General features: G+C 42.1%; 1 protein-coding gene across 5 annotated transcripts in view; it reads right to left on the bottom strand.

Annotated features, from left to right (window-relative positions):
• Positions 1-12,410, bottom strand: part of LOC112542703 (uncharacterized) — a 38,097-nt gene extending 25,687 nt beyond the window's left edge. For 3 of the 5 annotated variants that reach the window (XR_015796496.1, XR_015796495.1, XM_088142608.1), the window contains exon 1: positions 12,031-12,410. The gene's annotated coding sequence lies outside the window, so the exon portion shown is untranslated. The other 2 variants (XR_015796497.1, XR_015796498.1) reach the window with 2 other exon arrangements.
• Positions 12,411-12,891: the final 481 nt, after the last annotated feature.

Here is a 12,891-nt window from a genome sequence, read left to right as displayed (position 1 = left end):
TCTGAAGAATCATGAGAGACCTTCCAGTAATATGGGTCACATCACTGAAAAGATTTTTGGGGGCCAAATCTTTTGGGGTTTTAAGAGCAGGATGGGAACTGTTTGCCATTAGCATTCTCACCCTTCATTTTCAGGAAAGCAGAGGGAGGAGCTGAGACAAGCTGCACCACTGAAATTTGACATGTGTTGATGAAGTCCTGTGGCATGATCCAGCAGGCCACAGGTTGCACACTCCTGATACATTACATTACATATTGTGGAGTCCTTGGTGCTCTCTGAGCTTGGTTGTTTGCTTGCACACATTTCATTACCCAGCTAGGTAATATCATCAGTGTGAGTGAGTGTGGGGTTTGCTGCCTGTTTATATGCAAAAGGCCCAGTAGCCCAAGAAGAAAAAAGACAGGTCATCTACAACATACAATGCAAGGACTGCAGCCACCACTATGTAGGACAGACAGGCAGAAGGCTAGCAGTGCACATCCATGAACACCAACTAGGAGTCAGAAGACACAATGAAAACTCCTTAATCTCACAACACATGGACAAACTCAACCACAGTTTCAACTGGGAAACTATTAGCATCTTAGGCCAAGCCAAATCCAAAAATGCTAGGGAGTTCCTGGAAGCTTGGCATTCAGACAAATCAGCCATCAGTAGACACACAAAATTAATAAAACTAAAGCACATTTTATTAAATGTAGTTTAATAAAATTAAACCACATTTACACAATATTCAAAAGACACAATAAAAAACCTAGGAAGGAAACAAAAAGACTAGAACACATTCCTTCCAGCAGCCAACACTCAGATAACCAGGGATCAACACAATCAGACAATCAGGCAGAAAACAGTACTCTAATCAAGGAACCACCAAGGAGGAAACCGCACCCCCACCAAAATTGGCAGGGCAAGCTACTATATATAAACAGGCAGCAAACCCCATAGCCACTCACAGTGATGATGTTACCTAGTTGGGGAATGGAGTGTTTGCAAGCAAACAACCAAGCTCAGAGATCACCAACAACTCCACAGCTCAGCCCTGAGCTACTGATGTTTTCTTCTATTGGAACATGACGTATTAGCACAAAGACAGGATTTGTACAGTAGACTTTACCATAAATCCAGGATAAGATAGCCCAACTGCTAGGGTTATGTAGCAGTATACTGTTATCAATAGAGGTGAATATGTGTAGGTCAAGGTTGAACTGTGGAGTCCTTGGGGTTCTCTGAGCTTGGTTCCTTTCTTGCAAACGTTTCATTACCGGGCTAGGTAACATCTTCAGTGCTAAAATGGGATGGGATTTGCTCTCTATTTATGTGCTGTGGGCTGCCTTGCCAGTGCTGGTAACAAATCAGTTCGAGCAAAATCCTAACAGCTTTCATCCCAGTGTCAAACAGGAATAGTCACACTGGATGCACACAACTGGAAACAAGAATGCTAATGGACGAACATGCAATATTAATTACATCTTGCTGTGCTAACTGAAAATTATACGCACTGCATGCCTTTTCTTTCTCGACAATGAAATGTGTGAGTGTGGGTTTCCTCCCTTGGAGACAGTTGATCTGTTACTGACAAAATGTAGAGAAAATGGATTTTTCTTCTCTTGGTCTTCTCTGAAAAAAGCTTGCAACGATTAAGATGCAGAACAGCTAATCTGGCTGAAGAAATCATCCTCTGGCGCGAGAGACAAAACTGCAGCACGGCTCAAGTCAAAGATGATGGTACAAAGAGACCGTCGCTTTCTCTTGGCCAAGGATTTCTAAGAGCAGTAAGATCCCTATGTGCACAGTTATATAATAAGATTTATAAAACTACATTTATCTTTAGCCTACTTTCATTGCATCCAAATCCAAGAAGGGCAGATTTCTCTATCCACCGTGACTGAGTGCAGTGTTTCCGTCCTATTGGGCTGATAATCCTCGATCACATTTTTCAACATCACTTTTCATGAGGCCCCCATCTCACCTCCTTTTACAAATAACTTGCATTTTGGATCTTAGGGATAAAACTGAGGTGTTATTTCCCGTGTTGTCTTCAGAAATGCAAATCACCACAGTGTTCACGCTCAGATATGAAATGCCATAGAACTTCTGCTATTCTTAATAATTACTTTTTATTGAAGAATGAAATCCTAACAGGTTTGAAAATCAGGATTATAATATGCTAGCCCAAAAGTCATTTGTTTTAGAAGGGCGTTAAACACAAGGCATGTTAAATGTAGAAAATAATTAGACAAAACATCCAAACAGCCGTTGTTATTCCAGGGTTAATCTGCGTGGAAGCACAGATTAAGGTTTTACAGGACTACGGCTTTAATTGTTTCTACATTCAACCTTTGCCTTTGCCATTCAGGCAATAATTATTTCCAGTGGTAATCCTTTTACTTGTATCACTCAAGAGGTGGATTCATTCTTGCCAATTCTGCTATCATTACACAACTCTGAATCATATGGAGGCTCATTTTCTTCTCAGAGATGTCTCTCTGCATGTCCTCATTTCCTGCAACGCCAAGGTGTATCATAATGAAGATCAATCAAATTCAAACTCTTGTTAAGAGTGCAAGATATTCATGCATTACAGAAATACATGGATTACATGCTGGAACTCTTTCCCAGTTGTTTGTTTATTTATGCATCGGTTTGTTATTTGCTAGAGTTATATCCTGTCTTCCTTGAGGAACTCAAGTTTATTTATGTAGTGCGGTATTCCCTCCTCCATTTCCCAACCACACAAACTCTGGACCTACTTCAGGTGTTGGGTCCTCCAATTCACCATACAGCACTAAGAATCACTGAGGTGTTTGAATGTTGTTCAATGCGTTACGTGAAGGGCTTTTTTGACACCTATTATTTGATTTGAGCCTGTCTCCCTCCCTGGCCCACAGTGTGATATGAGGTAGTCTGGGCTGAGAAAGTATGGCTGGCCCACTTAGCAACCTTCCAAAGCAGATGATGGGCACGAACTCAAGTCTTCTGGGTTCCAGTTAAGCTACATCACCCTTTCATGATTCTATATTCTCATATATGTATTTTCTTCACCCTCTCTCTCAATCTCGCTCTCTTTCTATATGATTATCATCAGAAAAGACGCAAAAGATTGCCGATGTTAAACAATGTCAACACTGGCACTAGTGTGATTGATTACTGAGCGCTCTACCATCGTGGCAAATGGCCTAACCTTTCGTGGTTTGTTACGTGGTTGACTTGGAGAGTTTACTGTATTCTGTTAGAGGTCAGCTCCTGAGACTTCTTTTGCATAAATAAATGAAAAATGGGCAAAGGGGACAAAAGCTGTTCCATGTTTAACATGCATTCATGGAAGAAATGTAGAAGGTGTTTTGAGAATAGCTTGTAAGGAATGGATTCAGTATTTAGTCACCACTCCTGGCCTGATTACTGTTTTCTGTTCTCTTCTTTGTAGTCTACTGATGGAATTTTTATTCCAGCATTGCAAGGTTTAGGCCGTGATACGTGCGCACTTCTGCTTAACATCGTTTTGTCTTGTTTTTGCAAGCTGGCAGATGCTACTTGCCTAATAACATTGCTGGAAAAGAAGTCATGTGTGTCTCTCATTTCCAAGGAAACAAAAAGAATGCAGAAAATGGAAAGGATGAGCCTTTTGAAAAGCCACAAAGGTTACGGATAATCAAAACAGAAGAAAATGGAATGCAACTCTCAGCCCTGCTAGGTAGACCAGACCAGGAAATCAACACCACAGGAAGGCTAAAACTACTTTTACTGAGATTAGTTATAATAACAGAGTCTTGCACGTTTGCTTGTGCTGGACCTCCTTCTCATTCTTATATTTCAGTGATTTTTTTTCCAACCCAGAAAAATCAAATCTCCTGAGGAGAACCTGCAGCTAGCTAGCAATTCAAAAATGTGGCTATATAGTGCATTAGAACTACAGGAAGCAATGCAGCATTGAATGCTTTTAAAAATATATTTACTCCTAAAGATAGATAGATGATCTATTTTGTTTTATATATATTTTAATGTATTTTACTGTTTTTAGCTTTGTTGTATGCCACCTAGAATTGCCTGTGGTGAGATGGGCAGCTATATAAACTGATATAATGATAATGATAGTGATAATGATAATGATAATGATAGATAGATGATAGATAGATAGATGATAGATAGATAGATAGATAGATAGATAGATAGATAGATAGATAGATAGATAGATAGATAGATAATAGATTTACGTTATAGAATTTCAAGGCCTCTATGACTCTGGGTGGCTTACAATTAAAAGGAAACAACATATATCAAAGAAGAAAGCAGGCAACCAGAAGATCAACTCCATACCTAAAACAAAACATAGGGCTGAACCACCATCCTATCCCAAGGCCTGGGAGAACAACCAAGTTTTTTACAGTTTACAGAAAGTCATGGAGGTGGGAGCAGTACAAATCTGTGGGGGATGTCATTTCAGAGGCAGGGGCTGCCACTGAGAAGATATGCTTTCTGGGTCACACAAGATCACACTGGTTGATAGTCGAGACCCAAAGCATGCCCATTTGGCCCAATCTTATCAGGCAGGTAGAAACATACAGGTTATTGAAAGGCTTTCACCAACCATTTTAGAGGCAACCTGTCATCCATCAAAATTGTGTTGACCTAATTGTAAAAGGGGATGTTGCCAGATTGTTACTTGTTTTAGTGTTGCGTGCCACAATCTTTTTTATTCTAGGCCAAGAACCTTGGTGTTAGGCCTGCACTCTAATACGCTCCATCTATTCAATAGCAATACAACTGATTTCTCTAGATATGGTCTCAGTTGGGTTCATGTTGCAATTTCAACTTCTAGAGTTGAAGACGACACTCGTTTAACACAGGATCCTGAAGCAATACGAATCATGGTATCCATTGATTAACATTCTTTTCCAACAATCTCTACCAAGAAAAGAGCTAAAGAGTGTTTAGAAGAGAACAACTAAAAAGGATGTTTGTGGTGCGCCGTAAGTTTTTTCTAAAAAAATTGCATTATTATCGTTACTTCAAAGCCATCAGATAAAATGAACGCTGACCTCAGGGAGCAAATAAGATACAGGTGATGTAATATGGACAGCTGGTTTTGCCTACACAAGTAATAAGCCATGGGAAAATTTTAAAAGGTATTTCTGGATGACCTCGTAGTGCTAACAATCAAATGTAGTTATTCCAACTTTTCCTCCTGAACAGTTGTTTTTGTTCCTGGAAAGAAAAATAATTAATGATGTGATAGGGAATGATGGGAGACTTCCAAAAAGAAAATATAAGCATCTGGACATATGACTGTTTCATACATGTCTTAATTGGGAATTCCAAAAAAAAGAGAGAGAGAGAGATTGTTTGGGATCATCACAGTTGCCCTGGAAAGCAATAGGCTTGGGTTTTGTGGAGCCCAGAAGATGAGAAAGCTGTCAAATGCTGCTGCTGGAAAACTGCAAATACAAGAAACCTTCAGGATATGAGATTCCTATTTTTCAATAGGTAGTTTGAAAACTTTGACACAGAAGTGGATTGAGGTTTTTTTATATAATAATTTTATTAACCATCACACTAAGATAAAAACTAATACAAAGGGGATGCGGTGGCGCAGCGGCTTAATGACGCTGAAAGTTGCCGGCCAGAAATGGTCGACACTTCAGCGGTTCGAGCCCAGCTCCACGCAGCAGAGTGAGCTCCTGCTTCCTCCCCCAGCTCCTGTCAACCCAGCAGCTCGAAAACTTACGTGAGTAGATAAATGGGGACTCTCACTCCGGTGGGAGGAAAAATGCGCCTTGCAAAAAGGAGACGGGAGCAGTTGCCGGTAGCGCGGAAGCCGCGCACGCCCGAAAAAGGCGCGAAGCAACGGAAACCCCACCTCCTGCTCTCGCCAGCTGGGCTCTGCTCTAGGAAGAAGGCCATGGCAAACCACTCCCGAAACACCTTGCCTTGAAAACTGCAGGGACTCGTCCGTAGAATCGGTAATGATTGAGTGCGGATAAAAAAAAAAAAACTAACTAAAAAGAATAAAAGAGTAAAAAGAAAAGATAGAAAGTGCAGAAAAGGAAAAAAATAGAAAAATAGAAAAGAAAGAAAAAATAAGAATAAAGAAAAAGAAAAGAAAAGAAATATATAAAGGAATGACTTCCCCCTTCTTCATAACAAGTACAATCAATTTCAGTAACTTATCACTTTCTCTTAAAATTTATTTATTTGTTTATTTACTTGATTCATACCCAGCCCCTCCATCAAAAAGGCTGTTTGGGGTGGCTAACAGAGTGAGTTGCAAAAAGCAAGTGAGTCATACTGGAAAATTTAGTTCAAAAATATATATTTTTAAAAACCATTAGAACCATTCAAAAACCAAAGAAAAGCAAGGAGTATAGAAGGAAGTAGGGAAGATGGCAAAATAGAGGTAGGAGCAATGGACGACTCTTAACACTGGTGGCAGTAGCAGTAAAACCACATTATATATATATATATATATATATATATACACACACACACACACACACACACATACATACATACATACATACATACATACAGTGGTACCTCGGGATACGAACTTAATCCGTTCTGTGACGCTGGTTGCAACTCAAGTTGGTCTCAAGTCGAGGTAAAGTTTCCCATAAGGTTCAATGTAAATACGGTTAATCCGTTCCGCCCTCCGAATTTGGTCGCAACCCGAGGCAAATTTCCCCATAGGTTCAATGTAAATCCGGTTAATCCGTGCCGCCCTCCGCCCGAATTTGGTCGCAACCCGAGGCAATTTTCTCTTCAGAGTCTTACTCCCGCCAAGCCTGCTCTGCATTTTCTTTGGAGCCATGCTAACACGCACACCAAAAACCTTCGCAAAACACCGCAAAACACACCACAAGCCTCACCGAATGTCTCCTTGCTACCGCGACCTCGCCCACAGGAAGCCGCAACCGCGTGGCAGCAGGGAAAATGGCCGCGGATCCGGTTCGTAAGTTGAGGCGAGTTCGTATCCCGAGGTAAATTTTTCCTGCCGAAATGTTTTTCCTGGTCATAACCCGAAATGTTCGTTAGTAGAGGCATTCGTAACCCGAGGTACCACTGTATATACTTGTTACCATTTTATCACTACTGAATAATCTTCTCCAAACTTCCGGAATGCTCTTGTCACTGCCTCATCTTCTCCATCACTAAACTTCTCCACTGTCGGTTTTTATGCTGCCTGAATTTCTATTTTGCTGCCGAGTGCTGAATTGAAATTCTGAATTCTGAATTAAGAACTTTTGATTCGGCCAAAAGGAGAAGAGGAGGGAAAGAAACAAAAAGCAAGCTAGATGGGGGTGTGACAGAGGTGATAAAGAACAAGAAGAATGGGAAGTAAAAAAAAAAAAATGACAGGGAGGGATCAGGTATTAGGAAGAAGAGTGATGGGGAAAGTGGTGTGTTGTTGTTTTTTAACATTATCATCCAACTCATCTGGAAAGTCTCAGATTTATTTTATTTGTTTGCTAAGTTTAGCTTTTAATATAGGAGTTCAAGGTGGTGTACACTGCATTCCTCTTCCAGTATATCCCCACAATAACTCTGAGAGGTAGGTTGGGCTGAAAGAGAGACAGAAAGAGAGGGAAACTGGCCCAAGGTCACACAGTGAGCTATTGTGACCAAGGAGGAATTAGAACCTGGTTCCTTGGTGTCAGTCCAACATCTTAGCCACTAAACCATACTGGTTCTCCACCTTTTAAAAACACACAGATTTCAGAATCTTCACATGCTTTCCTTTCTTCCTTATTAGGTTTATTTATCCAGAATATGTTCCATGACTGGCACCTGTTATGAAATTTAACACTTCCAGTAAAAATCTAGCCATTTATATATATATATTTTTAAAATCTCAATTAATTTTTTTAAAAAATGAGCTCATGAAGGAAGATGGAAAGTGGCAAGGAAAGGATAAGGAATACTGTACTTGAAAATGCAGAACTTGAAAAGGCAAGTTCTTTGGGGCAACTAGCTGGAAGATTTCTTATCACTGTTTACACCTATCCCTGGTGGCACTGGGAAACCTTCTTAAGTCTTAAGAGAAGGTAGGACAGGCAAACAATCGCATTGACAATGGCCGTGAAGATCAATCCCCACAAGGCCACCTGCTTATCCACCTGGCCCAGCATGACACACTCAAGGGTTGGGGGGCAGGCTCGTCCTCCTAAAAGGCACAGAAAGGTAGTTTCAGGCACCAGTGGCATCTACAGAGCAATTACAATCCCGAGGAAGCCCAACTCCGTTACCAGGAAAAGCATCACCAAAAAAGCAAAGGCTACTAAGGGCCAAGTAGGAGGAGAAGATGTCTTGGCATCTGATGGAGCTACGATTCTTTCTAAGGTGGCTTCTTTGGGAGATGGATGTGATCCTGCAGCCATGCTGAAACCAGCCACCATGCCATGGCTGACACCGTGAGGATTTGTTTGCTTTTCCTCTGCTGCTTTTGCTGCTTTTTTCTGGTGCTTGGATCCAACTGTTACGAGCCCCATAAGCCCCACTGGGAATAGGCCAAGCAAAAAACCAAGCCCCCACACCAAAGAAACAGGAGAAGTGCTGGTTGAAACAGAGAGCTTTGCAAAAAGACTGAAGATGTTCCTCCACTGTTGTCTTCGTCCAGTTACAGGCTAGGTCTGCCTTTGCAGAGGACCAGGGTTCATAGGCAAGGAGGAGGGCCACCAAGTGTAGGCCCAAGAGCAATTACAATACCATGGTGCTAGGCCCAGACCATCAGGTCTTTCTCCAGGGAGCATCATAGCTGGCTGGAAGAGTCGGGCCAGACCAGTAATCAAAGCCACCATCTAGGGAGAGAAGGGAAGGGATAAGGGAGAGATAAGTCTCATTAAGAAGGCCATTTCTCCTTCCTTTCCCCCTTCCTCCCTTCCCTCCCTCCTGAGCCTCTCCTGCGCTTCAGTTTCACAATGAAAAGAAGTTCACTGGGATTCAGCTAATGGAATTTTCTCCAAATTTTTGGAAAAACTCCACTTGTTGAATGTGTGCCTCATACAGTTAGTCGAGGAACAGAAATCCTGGGAGAGAAGCAGCAGCTACTAAAGAACAAGCAGAGGCTTGAATGACCACTGTTGCTTCTCCTGGTCTCTTGTTTTGCTTCAGCCACTTTCCTCCCTCCCTCCTTAAACATCGATCCTGATTCGCACCTTAGTAAGGGCAACATCCCATTCTTCATCTTGAGTGAAAGAGGGCTCTGTGGGACACCGAATGCTATGATCTCTTCACTCTCTGCTCAGATGGCTTCACTCTCTTCACTCTAGAGATGGCCATTTTCACACTGTGAGAAGGAATTCAAATCCGCCCCTCCCCATGTTAGCAGGAAGTCAAAGCTTCCCATTTGTCTCATTCTTTCATCACTTATCTTAAACAGCAATCGAAGCATGTGGCTAAATTAGAGTAAGAAGGGGCTCACCTAAAAAGATTAAGAGGGAGCAGGAAGAATCCAGAGTCCTCCATCCCAACCCAAAATTAAATAACTAAAGACCTAGCAGGAAGGAGCAACATTCCTCGAAGCCGTAATCGAATCATAAGAAGATTTCTTCCCCGAAGGGATCTACATTCCACTTAGACTAGTGTTGTCCAAACTTGGCCACTTTAAGATGAGTGGACTTCAACTCCCAGAATTCCCCAGCCAGCCATGCTGGCTGGGAAATTCTGGGAATTGAAGTCCACTCATCTTAAAGTGGCCAAGTTTGGACAACACTGTCCTAGAGGGCGGGTTTCCCTTTACACCTTTTAAGGATCTGCCCTATAAAAGGGATTCCTGGGAAGCCCCGAGCTGCCACCTGGACAGCTGATCCTCTTGTGCATGTGGCTCTCCGAAATAAAGTCTTCTCTCTCCTTCAGCAACCGCCTGCGTGTTTATTCCTGACTCGGAGATGAACCTGGTAAGTTTGCATTCTAACAACACATAACCAATGTTTCCACCTCCCAATCGCAGGTGAGCAGTTTGGAATCAACTGGTAATTCTTTTCCTAATTGCCTCTCTCTGTTGAGCCCTGTCATACCTGCATGTTTCTGAATCTATTCAGGAAGACAACCATGAGCCAATAACGTTCCCCTATTTCCCATCAACTGACCAAGAGGAGAGCAGAAAGAACATTATCCAACCACTGCACCATCGTGAGCCACCGCTTTATGTGAAGTAACAAATCCCCCGCAACTCCCTCTCTCCAAAAAAAGAAAATAACATACGTAAACGGTTAGTCCTTCCCTTAACACCACATTTTTCACAACATGTGCCTGGGTGCATTTGTCTGGTAGTTTCCAAAAAGATCTAAAAGGCGGTGTGACAGGAAGTTATGTGACGGAGGGTTAATGGTAAAATGCGTAAATAAAAGTACTGAAATCTCTGCAAAGGTTCATTCCTCCCTTGCATTAGAACTCCCCTTGCGAAACTGGAGTTAGCAAAGGTGAACGATGAATTTATGGCTAGAAATCAAAACAAGAAAAATGTGCAGGAGGAAGCAGGTTATACAGGAAGATGAGTGGTCATATCCTAACAGGTTTATCGTATAAGGGTGAGGAGAGGATATAAAACAACCAGGATAAAAATCAAATGCAGAGCTTTCTGATAGCAACAGCAACTGAACAAAGCTTCACTGAATTCCTGGACATTTCGGTGGAGAAATTAGTAAGCGAAAGAGCAAATCCCTTTGGTTTCAGGCCAGCCCGCACAATGGGTAACCGGTGGGCTTAGGAGCAATGCAGGCCAAGTGCAGTCAAGGGGGCAATGAAATAAAACACGGCTCACTGATTCAACTGCGGAGTCAGAATAGATGCTGGAAAGTTCCGCATAAGGGATGTTATGAGAGCTCCCCTCCGTCGGCATCATCGAAGATACAGCTTTGAATCTTGCTAACATGAATGAACGCTCTTGTGTAGGGCAGAAGTAATTCTATATAAAGCAGCTTTTCTCAAGCTTGGCAGCTTTAAGATGCGTGGACTTCAACTCCCAGAATTCCCCAGCCAGCCAGCTGTGAAGTCCACACAGCTTAAAGTCACTAAGGCTGAGAAACACGGGTCTAAACAGTGCCTGTGAAAAGCAATGTTGCAAGTGAGAGCAATGTCTGTTGTCACGAACGTTGCTGCATATTTGCAGGAGAACATGCAATCAGCACATGTCCAGAGGTACATGCCCTCATTTTGCATCTCAGATTGCAGGACTGAAGACCTCTCACAGAGCACCAGGGGTGGGGGGACAAAAACAGATATAACCCTCCTGAGGCTGTTGCTTTCTAGGAAAGGGGAAGGTTGGTTCCCAGGTTGAGCAGGAAAACTTGGAATGAGGACTGTTGTAATCTGTCTTTCCCTATGAGGAAGTCCTAATATTGCCGAATGAAAAGACAATCCGTTTTTTAGCTGCCCAGTTTGCTGAATTTTACATTAGACCCAAAGAGTGCTACCTTCCACTTGTAGAGAAACCTTCTCTGCTTTTATACTGCCTTTTTCTTCCTTACTTCAAATAATAGCAAATACGTAAGTGCATAGCAAAGTGGGGACGATGAACGAACTGCACGGGGCTTTGGGGCTGGTAGTGCTAGGAGCTGTTGATGTGGAAGGACCCAAAATGCAATTATTGTAACTTTTCTGTTTTAATGGATTTCCTTTCTTCCCTCCTCCTCTTCCTTCCCCTCCTTCTAAGACAAAAGAAATGAAAATACAGGAGGATTGCAGGTGGTCTAGACCTGTTTTCCACTAAAGAAAGAAAGTGATAGAAAAGCAGGATTTAGGAGATATTCCAGGGCACATCTGGGCTTGTTTGGATAATCCCAAAATTCATAATGGTGCACATAAGCAACCCATCTTTCTTACCTTCAACGCATTCAACCAGAACTCTGGGTCAGCAAAGTTTTCCTTGGATTAAAACATGCACGTGAAGTATTTCTCTTTAGCTTCCCTCCTTTCTGTCCCCCTTCTTTTCCTCTGCTTCTGTATCCTCTGTCTAACAATTCTCTTAATATTCAGTCAAGCATTTTATATCATGAAATTTCCCTGCCTCTGGAGTGTCAAGTTTTTAGTTTTTACCTTTTTCTCTAGTCTGTTCTCAATGTCTTTCCTTCCACCTCTTTAGAGTACTCCTTCACCTTCTTGGGTCAGCCATCTGTCTGGCACTTTGATGCAGAAAAAGAGGTATTTATTCTTGTTCCATATCGTCAGAAACTCCCCACATAAGACTGGCCAGCCAGTGAGAAATGGAAAGCTGAACTGAAACTCACTCCTCCAAGTGAGAATAGCTGTTGACTCCATCCAGCTGCACAGATTGTTGCTACTTCCCCACACAGAGACATGAACAAAACACAGTGCGTAGTCATTCATCGGACACCCCGTCCTCTTCTTAGCCTTTTTAGTTGTTTATATTTTCTGTTTTTTCATAAGCGGCCTTTACATGTTCTGCCCAGTCTGGGTGTCCGGAGATGGAAGGAGTGAGTTACAGAGCCTGGGGAATCTGTTCCCCTCCCTTTCAGAGACGCTTCCAGGGAACTGATTCAAGACAAAGTTTCTAACAGAAGCAAAGCTGTGCCAAGTTTCACAGAATAATTCCTACAAGTCACAATCATTATTTTATTTTATTTTATTTATTATTAAACTTGTACGCCGCCCATCTCCCCCAACGGGTGACTCTGGGCAGCTCACAATAACAAAAAAAGAAAAAAACACCCCAATCCCTCCAACAGTGGCTAAAATCCATAAATAATTAAAATACAAACAAACATTAAAAATGGCCTAAAACCTCCCTGTATATTTTAGCATTATAGGTAAGGATGCAACCCAGGTATAGCATGGTGATGTGAGCATGTCACCTCCCCTCAACTAAAAGTGGGTTTATTTTTTCATTCCAGAATCTATCTCCCACCCCATTGAAATGATGAAAAATGCATGACTGAT

This window comes from Python bivittatus, unplaced genomic scaffold (assembly GCF_059951505.1).
Source record: "Python bivittatus isolate LINGU-HERP-01145 unplaced genomic scaffold, Pbiv_v1 ctg000440_np1212, whole genome shotgun sequence".
Taxonomy (NCBI): Eukaryota; Metazoa; Chordata; class Lepidosauria; order Squamata; family Pythonidae; genus Python; species Python bivittatus.
The sequence above is the reverse complement of the archived record's forward strand: the minus strand, read 5'-3'. Positions and strand labels throughout refer to the sequence as shown.